Source organism: Bombus pyrosoma, linkage group LG17, assembly GCF_014825855.1.
Source record: "Bombus pyrosoma isolate SC7728 linkage group LG17, ASM1482585v1, whole genome shotgun sequence".
NCBI classification, from domain to species: domain Eukaryota; kingdom Metazoa; phylum Arthropoda; class Insecta; order Hymenoptera; family Apidae; genus Bombus; species Bombus pyrosoma.
Genome location: NC_057786.1, coordinates 908,839 through 923,466, shown reverse-complemented (window position 1 = coordinate 923,466; position 14,628 = coordinate 908,839). Strand labels below are relative to the sequence as shown.

At 42.2% G+C, this 14,628-nt stretch overlaps 1 protein-coding gene across 9 annotated transcripts in view; it reads left to right on the top strand.

Annotated features, from left to right (window-relative positions):
- Positions 1–14,628, top strand: part of LOC122577156 (cyclic nucleotide-gated cation channel alpha-3-like) — a 214,025-nt gene that overhangs the window by 129,496 nt on the left and 69,901 nt on the right. The window lies entirely within an intron of this gene.

Below are 14,628 nucleotides of genomic sequence, written 5' to 3'. Positions count from 1 at the left end.
GAAAAAATCGCGTGCCACGGACTACGATCGCAATTGTGCCAGGCGCGATTGTTCCGTTTTGAGAAACGTTCGTTGCACGCCACTGATTGACCGTACCAAGAGCGCGTGCCTTGTGATTTGTCGTAAACCCGGGTCAAAGGAAGAGGGAGGAGGATCTTTCTGTTCGTACACGCGGCGGTTAAACGTTTCTAGCGCAACGCGCACGTGAAAACTTGCTACGACACGTGTTCAGATATTTCCACGAGCCAGCTTACATAGCTTAACAAGAAACGAAATAAGACGTTAAGTCGTTTCGCGAGAGTGCGAGGAACGCGAATGGAAGTTACCTAACGACGCGGTCATCCCGCTCGTAAATTAAAATTCAGCGCTGTGCAGCGACGAAGATGGCCACCGCAATATCTGCGATAGCCAGAAAGGGCCGGGAAACTCGTACAAATACGACGGCAAACCGCATTCTTAATTATAAAACTCGACTGCTACTCGCAGTTTCCGCCACGCTTACCCTCCAGAGAGAGGAACAGAGAGAGAGAGAGAGAGAGAGTTAAGCTGGCTTTCACGAACCTGATTGCGCTGCACGGTTAACAGAGGCGGGATGAAATTTGCAAACTACACTTTCGTCTTTCGTTCGGACCGAGAAACGTGTTATTTCGCGTGCTGTGCGAGACCCGGTTAAATCGAAGTAAACGGTGCAGTTTGACGATGCAAAATAGCAGTTTCGCGAACATCTCTGCCCACCGGGCAACTCTATAATGCCTTTGCACATTGTCCTTTCTGTCGACCAAGGCCCACGATATTGCTCCTGTGTTTGGCTACCTCGTGGGGCAGCTGGAAATTTTCATGTCTTCATACCTGTCCACCAACTTTCAGTTCTCTGGGTTATACAATGCTAAACACTTGACCGGCTGGAGACGCAAATTCGCGTTTTGCATACTTCATGCGGTATCATTCTGTAGGAACGAAACCGCTATCGATATACAACGTATCGACATATAACATCGATCGCTCGGAAGGTTTGTTGCGATTTTTAAGGAATTTAATAAAATAGTAAACTTTGCTTAGTACATGTAAAATCGGTATTAAAGTTGGAAGAACTGCAGATTCTGAGAGAAAATAATTAGAGACGTAATTGCTTGGGGAACATTAACCGGAAAAATAATTTGCGGCGTATTAACACGGAGGAGATTCTCTTTTATCCGGATGAGGCAGCGTAAGAGGACGAAAATGGCCGGGAGACGCTTGTAACAGATTATCCACGAAAGCGAGTGTTTTTTACTCGACCAAGCGTTGATGAATCGCGAGCATTAACTATATCCGCGGCGGGAATGAAAGGAGGCGCAAGAATGAACGCGTACTCTTAATGTAGCCGATAGAACGTCGACGACAAACAAAAATGGACGTGGTTTTACGCAGAGACATCGCCGGCAGATCCGCGCCCATGATCATTCCGAGATACAGATTGCTCGACTTTTTCTCGCCCGTTGTAAAAACGCATTAAGCAACGTTTTAGCCGGCGATAGGAACACGAAAACAACATTTGCCGTAATTGCAGCTTCTGCCTCGCTTTCTCCACGCCTCTCCGAGAGGACCATTTATGTATATAACCGCGCGATAATTTTGACCCTGCGAGTCGAAAAACTAAGAGTGGAAAGCTCGGTCGATCAATGTCCAATGGAAACTTTTTAAATCGCGTGTACACTGAGGAATCTCTCGAGCTCGATCTACGGTCGCGAAGAAACATAGCCAAATATGAAATATATCTATCGCTTATATTGAAATATATCAATTGTTTTGTAGTTCGAGGGTCGTGTGATCGATTCAATACGATTGAACTCCAGCTTTGACTCCGATTATTTAAATGAAAAAAGCACAGCTAGGAATCTCTCAAGCTCGATCCACGATAGCAAAGGAAAGTTGCCAAATATGATGTACCGTTTTGTTGTCCGAGTGTCGTACGATCCATTTGATACAATCAAACTCGAGTTTTGACTCCGATTATTTCAGTGAAAAAAAGAGGACAGCTTTCTTCTTATTAGAAAAGGACTTCTTAGGGAGAGCACATATTCCCGGAAAAGAAAATGTTCTTCGAAAGAGCTCATTCTTATAAAGTAATGCTTTTTGAGAATAGATGAGTGCTATGAAGCGACGTATGTCTTCTTTTTCAAAAAGATTTATTCCCCTTGATGAGAAAACTTCTGAAAACATGAATTCTCGAAAGAAGAATTAACTTCGTTCGCTGCGATGGATTTATACGATTAATACGTAAAAATAGCAGATGCTCTTTGTAAGTAGCTATCGTAAACTTGAGATAATTTTCAAAATATCTTGGCCGGAAACACCTCTCCTCGATCGATGCGAGATTTTTAATTTTAATCGTGGACAGTTAATTACCACGATTGCATTAATTGCTTCTCGTCGCGTTGTATAGGATCGATAAAGAATGAGGCGACGTAGATTTCTTCGCCTTCGAGCATTGCCCGGACTCGACCTATTCTCGTAGTCGTTGAGCAACAAGAAATATTATTACATTTCCACCGAGTTAATCGACGTGCCATTCGCGATCGCGGAACGTAATCTTCTTTTTTGAAGGCATTCGCAGCGTAGATCGACTTCCTTACAAGTTTCTTGATATTCTGACGACACGTTATTCAGTGCATTATATTTGGCATCAATGACACCCTCTTCACGTTGAAACCTGCATGTCGATCGAATCTTGATCAGCAGATCCAATTGCCGCATCGATACGAGTGTCCTTCGCCGATATCCAACTACGTTCATTCGAAGATGCATCGCGAGACTTAAGCGTCGACGTATACGTCGTAACACGTTAGACGCGTATATAAGCTTTTAACGAAAGAAGCAGAGGTATACTGTGAAATACGATCCATCCAGATGCAACAGCGTCTCGCTGATGACCTCACACTGGATGCAACTTGACACGCAGACAAAATTTCATGGCACAAGTTCATGGATACGTTGAATGTTTTCATTGGTATTCCAGGTAGGATATTAACCAGTCCTTAACCATCGTCCTGCGCGTCTTCCTTTCTCGAATCTCTTCGCTTGTTTGTAGGCGATTGCCTTCGTAGCATGCCGATCGCTTGGCTCATGGATACGCAAATAATTTCGTATTAACGCGTTGTTCCGTGAAGAGATCGTCAAACATTTTCAAGACGCTTGACGGCATGAGCATACCAAAGGCCATAAACCATAAACTAACTTAACGTATGCTCGTCACGTTTAATCTGTTTATAGATAAGACTTTAATTGCATTCTTCGTCCGGTATACTGGGATCGTAACAGCGCGTTGCTGCGATGATAGTAAAAAAATTATTGTACGCCGTAGATACGTAGATTCGCCTCTTTGTCTGTCCACACAAACGCATCTGACGCTTATAGGAAATCTCACCTTAAGAGGATTCTCCACATTCCTGCGACATTGCGTTCGATCCGCTTTGCAGCGGCATTTAAACAGGACTTGGGTGGAACGCGCGCGCAAGGCCGAACAGAAGATCAAAGAGAGTGTTTGACGGCGGTAGCTAAACCCTGGGACGGGCTTTAGCGCGCCATTTTCGACGCGAGTTAGAATTTCAAAATTTTAATTAACCAACAGCCCTCGAGACTCCTGTGCGCATCGTTAATAGGAGGACGGGGTAGATTCGCAGCGCACAGTAAGGCGCTCGAACGAGCATTTGGAAAAAGGATGGAAAAATGCACACAACATGCAGTTTTCCTGGAACTTGCGTACCCGGGAACTTGTTCGCATGGAGGAAAAAATGTAAAGAAAAATGCACATAACGCGAAATTTTCCAGAAACTTGATAGCAGAAACTTAGTGTCGGGGAAAATTTGTTCGTCGAATCTTTCGTTCGCTTGAACCTCAAACCGATTCGATTGAAATATCATTAATATTTGTTACCGCGTTACTGTTTGACACCGCGCACAGTGACGTTTGAATTCACGATATCAGTGCCATCGACTAATCTCTGCCCACTTTTCCCTAAGTGTCGTATAAAACTGACGTATTTGACCAAAGGAGGATTGCTGGTTAGACGATTATAACTGCACGACCATGTTGCGTTTGTGAGCAATATGCACTGCATACAAAACGCCCCGTAATTAGCCATACAACTGCGAATAGCATGATCGCACAGAGAAGAAGTAAACAGGGAAAGCGGAATTTTTAGTTTATCGTGCTTAGTCTGGCTTTGGAGGAAATCGAGTTTGAGGATTTTGCTGTTCCATTTGCATACAACAAGGGAATGTAATTACTAACGATCTTTGATGTTGAGGTAACGTTAAAACCGAATGAGAAAAAGAAACTGAAGAATAATTGAATAAAGAATCGAATAAAGGAAAAGACAATTTGAGAACGCAAGGCGTAATTTTATTAATTTCTCTGCTGTTTTTCGTGCATTGCACTGAGATATTTTATTATATAGGCAAGAAGCGTTTATTATTGCCAGATCTGCTCAAATCTGTAGAAATTTATACAGCATTCTGTTTAAAAAGGTAAATTTGTTTCGAGAAACATTGTTTCAACGTAGAAGATTCTTACAAAAACGTATGTACATCGTACGTTTCGTATCTCTGAACAAAGAATCTAAAAAAGACTTGTAAAGGTACTCGTAACAGCGTACAAAAAGATTGCTTGTCGCACTTGCAACAGGCCAACCTCTGTACAAGATAGTTGCGAATATGATACGGCAAATGTATTTAAAATCGTATGACGTTGCATTTAATCGACCAGGAAGACGATCGCCGTGCAATGGGAGATGTACAATTTATTAAACGGTTTGAGGAAGGCCGTGATTTTTAGCACTAATTATTCATAAGACACCGACGCCGCTTGCTGTCGTATTCCCAGCACGTTAGCGTGGAAAGTTGTTTCAGATTGAAGCGCTGGCTTGGCTGGCCAGCTTTATCTACAGCGCGACCGGCCACGAGCAGGTTAATATTGTAAATGTAATCTCGCGGAATCCAAAGAGAGACGCGAAACGGTCCGTGGCGATCTCGTAATGGCGGGATTTCCGTTCTACAATTTCCACTCTGGGGAATGAGGCTACATCTTGTCGGGGCGACGCTGATTGGATATAAAATTTCATTTTGCCCTGGCACACCTAAATCCACCGGTAACTCTCGATGCTCGCGATTCCGCTTTCAATAAAAGTCCCTTTATCTCCTTAATTGCTATCATCCTCGTGCAATTCTCCCGGAATCGCGGCAGATTTAAAAAAAAAAAAGAAAGAGAAGAAGGAGGAGGAACGACGTTGAAAAATGGACCAAAAATCATCTTTGGACTTCCTTCCATTCCATTGGCACGTCCGAGAACCAAGTCGAAGGAACAGTATCTCGGTGGAAAATCGTTTTACCTAGCAGGTATCGTAAGAAGGCTGTTTCAGAGTGGTCTTCGATGCTGCGAAATCTGAGATGACAATAAAATAAATCGCTGCGAATGTCTGGATATTATCGAGAAGCGCGCGCGTCCAGTTTTCGTGCTCTCGTTTCTCAACGCGATTTATCAAAGTTTGCTGGAATTTACGGTCGTTGCGAGCTAACAAGCTAATCAAAATAGCTGGCCGAAATTTTACCTACATCTATGCGACACAATTAGAAGTTGGTTTACGAGATATAACGCGGAAGTCGAAGCATGGAGCTACTAGCAGTGCAGTTGCCAGTCGGGACGCAGTCGAATACGCTCGCGGAATAAAGGCGCCGGTATAAAAGGAAACGTGGAGTCGTCGTTTCTCAGCGTGCAGCGCTGTTAAACCTCGTGGCTGTGTAACCGTATGCAGAGCAAACTCTTTGCGTGTCTCCGGATTGAACGTATATACCACAAGGTAAAGCTATCCATTCAGCTATCCTGCTGTAATGCGAAAAATCAATACCGCATTAGTTGACGGCGAATGTCAGCGACGAAATTATGAAACGTCAGCTTACGAAATTGGAGAATTTTGCTGGGGAAATTACGAATATGTTACGAATAAAAGTTTAACGCGTACGTTTTCTTTCTTTTTAACGTACACGTGTTACATTCTGTCGAAGAAATTAATTGCAACATGCAGCGGAATACAATGGTCAAGACGATGAAGATTTTCACGCGGATACAAAATCGTAGAAAACACGCAACTTCGGAATTGAATCCTGCGATTATATCCAGTATCGGCTATCTTAATATGAAGCTACTTGCGTACGCTTGGAACGAGCAACTTTGATGAATATTCGCTATATCTGCTAAACGAGTTCTCTTAAATCTGCAAGTTTTTTCCCTTCGAAATAATAATCTACGTGGAACTATGGATATTTTCTGACTCTGACTTCAAATGACTACGAAATGAAATCATTTCAATAGCTGTTCCCTAAACGATATTGAAAAATTGACGGTGAATATGAAAAGACTGGAAGGTTAACGAGTATCATCGCTGGCCGATCTCTTCTCTTTTATCGTTAGCAAACGATTGTCGTTAGTTGTAACGTTAAACTTTTCACCTAATACAGCTTAATAAGGATCCAATTAGCAAGAAGCACGCGTAAAAAGCCGAGTGAACTTGGTTGCAGCAAAGGGAACACGGAGTCGTGTAATTGTAGAACAAACACCTGTGTAGGAGCAGAACGACAAGACCAAGAATTAACCTGCCTGCACAGCCGTAGGGATGTCCTTGCTTTAATTGCAAGTATGCCCAGGTTACCGCCATTATGTCTCGAAGTGCTGAACACGGGTGGCATCCTCTCTGTGCCTGCAAGTAATTTACTTGTAAACTAGTTGAGACGTTTTGCTCGCCATACGATCGAGCAGGAAGCTCTGTGCGATAGAATCTGAAGGTAATTCGAAGCTAAGGACACGAGGTCGAACCGATAAGACCAGTTCGTCTCTCCATCGTCAACTGGCTCTTTTTTTTATATTTTTGAGAAGAAGTCGAATCGCGGCATCGTTCGCGTGTTGGAGCTGATTAGAAGACGAAGCAAAATTACCTTATCAATAGGAATCAATCGGCACTGTCAGCAAAGAAAAATTATTGACGCAGATCGCGCTGCTATCTCGAGTATAACGGCGTACCAAGTGCGAAGAGGATCTCGTATCTACCACCACGCCACCGTAGATAATTCGATCAACCTGGAAACCAGTGTACGCGATGCATTTATCAACAAGGAAAACCTCAAAGCGATATGCTTAGACATCGAGAAAGCGTACGATATAGTTCGGCGTACCAGAGTAATCGGACTAACTGACAACCCATTGCATCTCATACGGAATTTCCTAATAGAAGAAGGAGTAATGGCTAGAGAGAAGAACGTACTGTGCATTTGCTCGGAAATAGAAAATCATATTCCTCGAGATTCGATCATTAGCGTGACGTCTTTTCTTCAAGAGAAATTAATGATACTTGGAAGTAGATTGGAGATATTTCGCAGTTATTGCCATCTTCTCGTCAGTGTCAGACACGCTGCCGCAATTTCATCTGCACTCGGTGCCTGTGCAAGATACCTCAACCTGAAGAAGGTTAAGCGTAACGCACGAGCTGTGCTACTTTCTCATCTTGACGCTCATCTTTCTCAACCTTCTTAACGCATTTTCGCTAGACGTCGGAACGGCACATTTTGTTCCTGGAGAGATGGTTCTTGAACAACGTCCCGTATGAATTTCTGCTCCGTGCAAAAATGCCCGCTTCTCAACATCCTTCTCTGTCTGATTCAAATGGCAAATGAACGAAAGCACGCACGCATCCCCCGATCTAACCGAATACAACTGGACGCCGGACGAGGCATCATCGAACGAGGCATCATCGAACGAAGGTTGATTTTACGAAATTAGCCAAATAACGCCAACCATAGCGCGGTAAACCTGCCCGTAAGAGTAACTTTGATAGTTCGTTGACCCTCGGGCTCGCGTTTCGCCGCGGTGAACCACAATACGCCAGCTGGCTAACCTTGGTTGAGCCAATATTAATTTCATTAATTATGCGCCACCGTATTACGATATTAGCGCCGGCACAGCCATTCCGCTATGCGGCATAATTTCCCCGGGAACCGCACTAATTATTGCGGCAAGCCTTCTTCGAGTACGACGATCTGGTTCGAGGTCGTTCTTACTGGTTCCGAACGTGGACGAACGAAACAGAAAGTTGCTGATATTAATTAGAAGAAATTGTAGTGAATCGTGAAGGAGGAAATCCCATTTCTGGAAAATGTAAAAGCACCGGTTCCCCTTAAATGATGGAGTACGGAGATGATCAATGTGTACGATACACAAGTTACTGTAGCATAACACGGTATTTTTGTGGTAGATTTTCGTCTTAACGCGATTTGAAATTTTTAGAAACCGCCGCGCAACGCGATTTCTCTTTCCATTGTGGGAAAATGGAAAATTCTCGTGGTCCAAACTCGTGAAAAACGAAATTGTGGTGTGTATCCGTGGGAATTGAAAGAAAAAGTCAATGCATGTAAATTACATGATGCGTTGTGTGCATGGGCATCGCACGTGAGCCAATAAACAATTTCAGAACTCTGCGATTGCAGTAATTGGACAGATCCGTGCAAAAAGGATGAGAATGTTTAAACGCAAGCACGTCGTCATTCTTAGTTCAGCAAGCGTCATCTTAGATTGTCTCAGATTAGCGTATTTGTAACCGAAATTTGTAATCTATCGGTATTTGTATTCTCTTGCCTCTTCTTCCTTTGCTTCCTCCTCCAACTTTGTTGCTCTTTTCCCTGTCCTAGTTCTTATCTTGTCTCGTTCCGTCTCTTCTAGCCCCGTGTAACTCCCGTGTACAGCTGTCCAGACCTAATACCCACCTTATGTATGTTATCTGTATCTTTTCCACTTGCCATCTCTCTTCTTAACCCCATCCCTCATACTCCATACGCCAGTACGCTCAACACTGACGCGTGAAACATGTACATTCTCAACTTTAAATCGCTCTTAAATTTTCTCCATCCTATGCCCGAAACCTGGTTTAATCTAAGTTAAAACCTTTCTTAAGTTTCCTCTCTCTTATGGCTCAAATCTGGCTTAACTCGGCTGAAAATCATCTCTAAGTTGCCTCTATCCTATGCTGCAACAAACCTGGCTTAACTCGATTGAAATTATTCTTCAATTTTCTCTGTACAACGCCTCAAACCCGATTCAACGAAACGTTTCGATGATTTGCTGGCCTCTCTATGGCAATTGTTAATTCCTTGCCTCCTATCCTTCTACGCGTATACTACAACAGCTCACTGTACTTTAATGTTGCATCGTATTGCACTAGAGATCAATATCAATTAATAGTTTGGTTGTTTAATGCAACAAGTCTACCGCATAATGTTATGACGTTTGATATCGTCTCTTTGAAGTTGCATACAAATTATAGCAGACACTTTGCGTAAAGTTGCTTACGCGGCGAAGGCAAAGCAACTTTGTAGAGTCTCGTTGTCAGTTAAGTTGTTGAAATATGCAATTAAGCGTCTCTTAACGAGCCGTAATACAGGTTACTAGCCGTAAATCGGCTACTATTAATTTTCTGTTAATTGTTGCACATTACTATATTAACCCATTAATTTTCACGCGATAGCAGCCGCGTTGCGTCTACGTAAATTGCTGTCGGTTATTAAAATACAGAAACAAGAAGGGAGAGAGAGAGAGGGCCTTTAGGAGAAAAGAGAGCGAGCCTGATCCGCTTCGTTATAACGAACAACGCGTAACTCGTGCATAATTTGAGCCTTCAAATTTATGTATTTTCCTGGATAAACGTATCAAAATTAGCATCCAAGTTACGACATTCTGCAACTTGCGATTAATCATTTGTAAGGAATAACGCAACAGAGCAAGGATAATCCTCTATGTCCGTGTGATTTATCGTCGTAGCTACTTTTCCGTCTATTTCTTGGAAAACTCTGACCTCGCCTTTTCCAATCTACAAATCGCTGCAGCTGATCGTGTGACTCCGAGGAAAAAGTCAAACGACTACGTAAATATTGGATCAATTAAAATAATGTTGGAAAACAAACGAGTGAGCCGATAAGGAAGTCGACAAATTAGCGTGGGTGTTTTATTTCTGTATAATACGCGAATGTATGCGAGCATAACACACAAGGGGACGTTTCCCCTACTATGGATCTATTTTACTTAAAATTATCAATAGCACTTGATAATCCAGTGAAGTTGGATTAATTTTCCATTGAAAATTGATCTGTAAAATAGCGAATATTTAAAGTTAGAAGTGCCAATCAGATACAGATTAATCCTAAAATAATTTTTTAATACAATTAGTCCAATTATCAAGCGCTGCTTTCCAACGTAATTATTTCCTTTCCAATTATGGCACAGTGTATCCGTTCTAATTATTATGTAATTATGGCAATACTTTTTCCTTCCATAAGACACATAAATTCGTTAATTTACTCAGCTAATTATTCCTCGTTATAATATACAGAAGTAGATAAAGTGCAAAAGTGTCGTTTAATCGATCGACGATTAACAATACTGCGACGACAAGCTCCGAAAAGTTTCGGTCTTCTTTCTCGTTAGACCTCGCTTGTGATCCGATGATCCGTAATTCTTCGTATCTAAAAATGTCGAATAAATAACATCAAACACATTATCCTTTCGGGAAGATCAGGAAAACTCGATTAAGTTGGAGCCAACCGTAAATCCATGGTTACGTTGAGCATCGCGATATAACCGAGGACATTATCCCATGCTTAATACCACAGAAGGAATTACTTACTCTGGTATGCACGGCTTAAAATCACGAGCTGAGCCGTGCCTGTGTCGACAGTTTCGTTGTGCTCGCGGTAAACCAGGGAGGAGAGGTCTCGTCAGGTAATGATAGAGCGTACTTTATTTGGAAAAGACGATGTCAAAAAATGGCCACTTTCGCACCTGCTTGCGGACGAAGAATTACCTAACGAATTATTAGAGAAACTATCGATCGATCAGAGTTTTATGTCTACGGGAAATAAGGATATAAAACGGAGAACAAATGTTCGTTTAAATGGTTCGCGATATTGAGCGTACGAGTGATTTACAATTCTTAGTTGTGAAAAGTTGTAGCAAGTTTTCAATGGTGTTTCGCTTTCCTTCTTTCTCTGTTCGTGCTCTAATAAGAAGTTATAATCTGATTTTCCTCGGAAAAGGAAATAATTATTACTGTCCGGCTCGTGTTTAGGTTTCCTTCTTCTCTTTCTATTCGCGCTCTAATAAAAACTTATAATCTAATTTCCCTCGCAAGAGGAAATAATTAGTATTGTCTGGTCGATGTTTAGCTCCCCTTCTTTTTCATATTCCTGCTCTAACCTGAACTTATAATCTGATTTTTCCCGAAAGAGCAAATAATCAGGTATCGTCCGGCTGGTATTCAGGTTTCCTTCTTTTCCCTGTTCCTGTTCCGATAAGAATTCATAAACCGATTTGCCCCGCAACAGCAAAGGATCATTATCCGGCCGATCCTCGCGTTTCTTTCGTTTACCACGCACGTTCTAATAATAAACTGTCTGGCGATCAATCGCCGTCAATCATTTCTCGAAATTTATTACACAGGTGAGCGCAGTGGCAGTGAATTTTAAAAACTCGGAGACCTGTTACAAATAACGTAACAAATCCTTCTCCAATTCGTCCGAACTGTCCGTTTGTTTGCACCCTTTTAAATCACGCAGATCAAAGCCGCGCGTGAACGCATCGGCTGCGTACGAAAAGCCGTCAAAGGGATTTCGAAAAGCGATTGCTATTTCTATCGATGTCTGTCATTCGTTTGAAGCCTCAAACGAATTGTTGTTGCCAGCGTTTCGCTCGCGGTAAGTCGATACGTTTAACTAGAAATCCGACGTGTAGGCTAACAGAGACGTTCAATCTTTGTGCTGACGTTGGCATATTCAAACATAAAGCAGAAGCTGGGCCGGCCGGCGGGCGAAAAACTGTTTTCTCAACAACTTAAATCCACTCGGACAGGATCCACGCCCCTGTCGAAAACTTTCCTGCGTTTTACGTTTGCTCGATAAACACGCCGCCTCGGCTATCTGCACTTTATTGCTTATACCGGGGAACACTTTTGCAAACAGCAATCCATCTAAATAATTTGCGGCCAAAATACAGACACGTACGCGAAACGTGGCAAGGTGGTGCGTTTTACTGGGTCAAGGAATAAAACAAATGAAATGGACCGACTCTGTCGTATCGATAGTGATCAAAGTTTCACACGTCCCGTACTGCGGCAGAATTGAAAGTGTCGACGAAACTGACTGACGGACTGACTGACAAAGGCGACAGCAAAGGAAAGTTGAACAAAGTAAAACAGAGTAGGATAAAATAAGCGCAAAAAATGAACGACAGTCTACAATTCGAGTCAAAGCTTTTCCCGTGGATCGACAATCGTATAGCGAGTAGCGGTTTATGCATTTTGGCTGATCAGCCCAGAAATCGGATCTGGTTACGCGAAGCGCAGAATACGTACATTGTCTTTATCCTGCGAACCTGGCTCACCGTAATAGCCAGAGATCACATTTTTTTAGGGCAGCGAAGAAACTTCTCCGATTCAACGTTAATTCTCACATAAAATTGTGCGAACGAAAGAAATGACCCCTTACTTGGCCGGTCCAGGTAAGGTTAGTATTAAGAAATATCAGTGGTATCAGTCACGCGTATCCCTAGCACAGATTTCCCATCGAACCATAAGACTAATAGACTGGCAGCTGAACCGCGATAAAATCGAACAGTCTCGCATCGTCCATTTCTCCGGCCGGGAAATGCCACGTTTCTCCCTTGGTTCGCATCCATCATTCTCCGGTGTGTTTACCTATCTGCCTGTATCAGCGTTTCCCCGAGCCCATTTTTACCACGTTGCGCTCTCAGGCGAAACGCGCTGCCTTCAAAACGGCTCTTGTTCGGTCGTTGGCGTTTCCAACTTGCCTCGAAAATATTATCTTTAACGTAGCGGCTGACGAGGACACGGCGTTGCCGATATCACGGAACCAGGAGACTGCGAAAACATTGTTCGACGTTCTTCCATCCTCTGGCACATGTTCAACCAGCACCATCACCACTACCACCACCACCACCACCTCCACCAACTCGTTCTCGCCCTGTTAATCCACCTTTTTTCATTTCTCCTTCTTTTTTTCAACGAGCCTTTTTTTCGATACGATCGCCACCGTAATTACCATTAATGGTAATTACCTCGAAGATAATTTCCAACGAGCGCAATTACATTTCTATCGGACAGAGTGCATCGATTATCGGCGGGCGAAAGCCAGCGAATATTATGCTGAATATTCGGATTTTACGGAGCCGCGGCGAAGGAATTTGATATCAGACGAAAGCAATCGAAAAGGGTGGAATGTATATAATTGGAATATTTTTGTTTCAATGAGATGACGATGGTCTCCCTCTGTTATTTCGCCAATGGCTCGCGCGCGTTGCGGTGAAACGTAATTTTCTGCGGTTTTCAGGCTAGATAGACTCCGAACGAAGGTAAAAAAAAATAAGAAATTTCCCTTTGAAATATGAATTTGCAAGAGTCGCGTTTTAGGTGCTAATTTGACGCATATAGAGCAAAAATTGCGGAAGAACCAATTGGTAGAAATTAACGTTACAACTGACGTGACACTTTCGCCTGGTTCGATTTTGAAATATTTTTCAGTCCATCGTTTCAAAATTACGAATCGTTGGAAGGTATTTTTTGTAGTAATTTCAATAGTATGAAAACGATAATCCTTTCTTCTGACTCGCTCTTTGAACACTTTCCAAGGCTTCGTAGGATGTCCATGTTCTCAAAATTTGCGAATTACTCGAATATATACCGTTTAGCTGTTTAGGTGGCTGCTGTTTTTTTATCAGGTTGTTAATTCTGTTCAGTCGTGAAATTAAATCTGGCAAGTGTTGATTTTAAGCCTAAAACAGCAACGTTTTTCTCGCATTTTGTAATTAACTGCGCACTTTTCATCAAACAGAATCGAAAGGTCCAGAGTTTTGTTATACGCAGGAAACAATAGGAAAAATTCAAGCAGTTTAATTCGGTTCAATGGTAAGGTAAAATCTGCCGTGCCTTGAATTCAAACTTGAAATAATAATTAATGGTGCTGACCATACAGAGTCATCAGTTCCCTTTCTGCGTGCTTCCTTTCATGCGGACTTACGAGATTTATGTAGATTCATTAATCAAGCCATTCACTATTCTCGCTGAATTAAAATATGTAATAAGGGAAATGATTTATCCGAGTAGGAGGTTTTGCAACAACAATTAAAAGCTCACAGCGCTGAGAGAAAGCAACTTCTTTATAAACATTAACGACATGATTAACGAACAAAAGGAGAATATTCTTCCTTTTTCAAGAATATTTCTTTCTGTCAAAGACTCTGTATACGTTTTCTCGAGAATACTTTGCAGAACAGAGAGAATAAAAAATAATTGGTTATTTGTTTATTAATCGCTATTAATTTGCTATTCTGGCGTAAATAAAAATTAATTCACGTAATATGCGAATATACACGTTGAGTTTGCGTTGCGTTGCGTTGCGTTCTATTCTTCTTTCGGTTCGTTCGTTAGTAGCTGCACCGAAAGATGGTGTTTTCAAAAGCATTCTGCTTTTACATCGCCAATTCGTTTACTCCATTTCGCGTTCCTCACGCCTCCGTTATCAAGCGCATAGAATATACGTT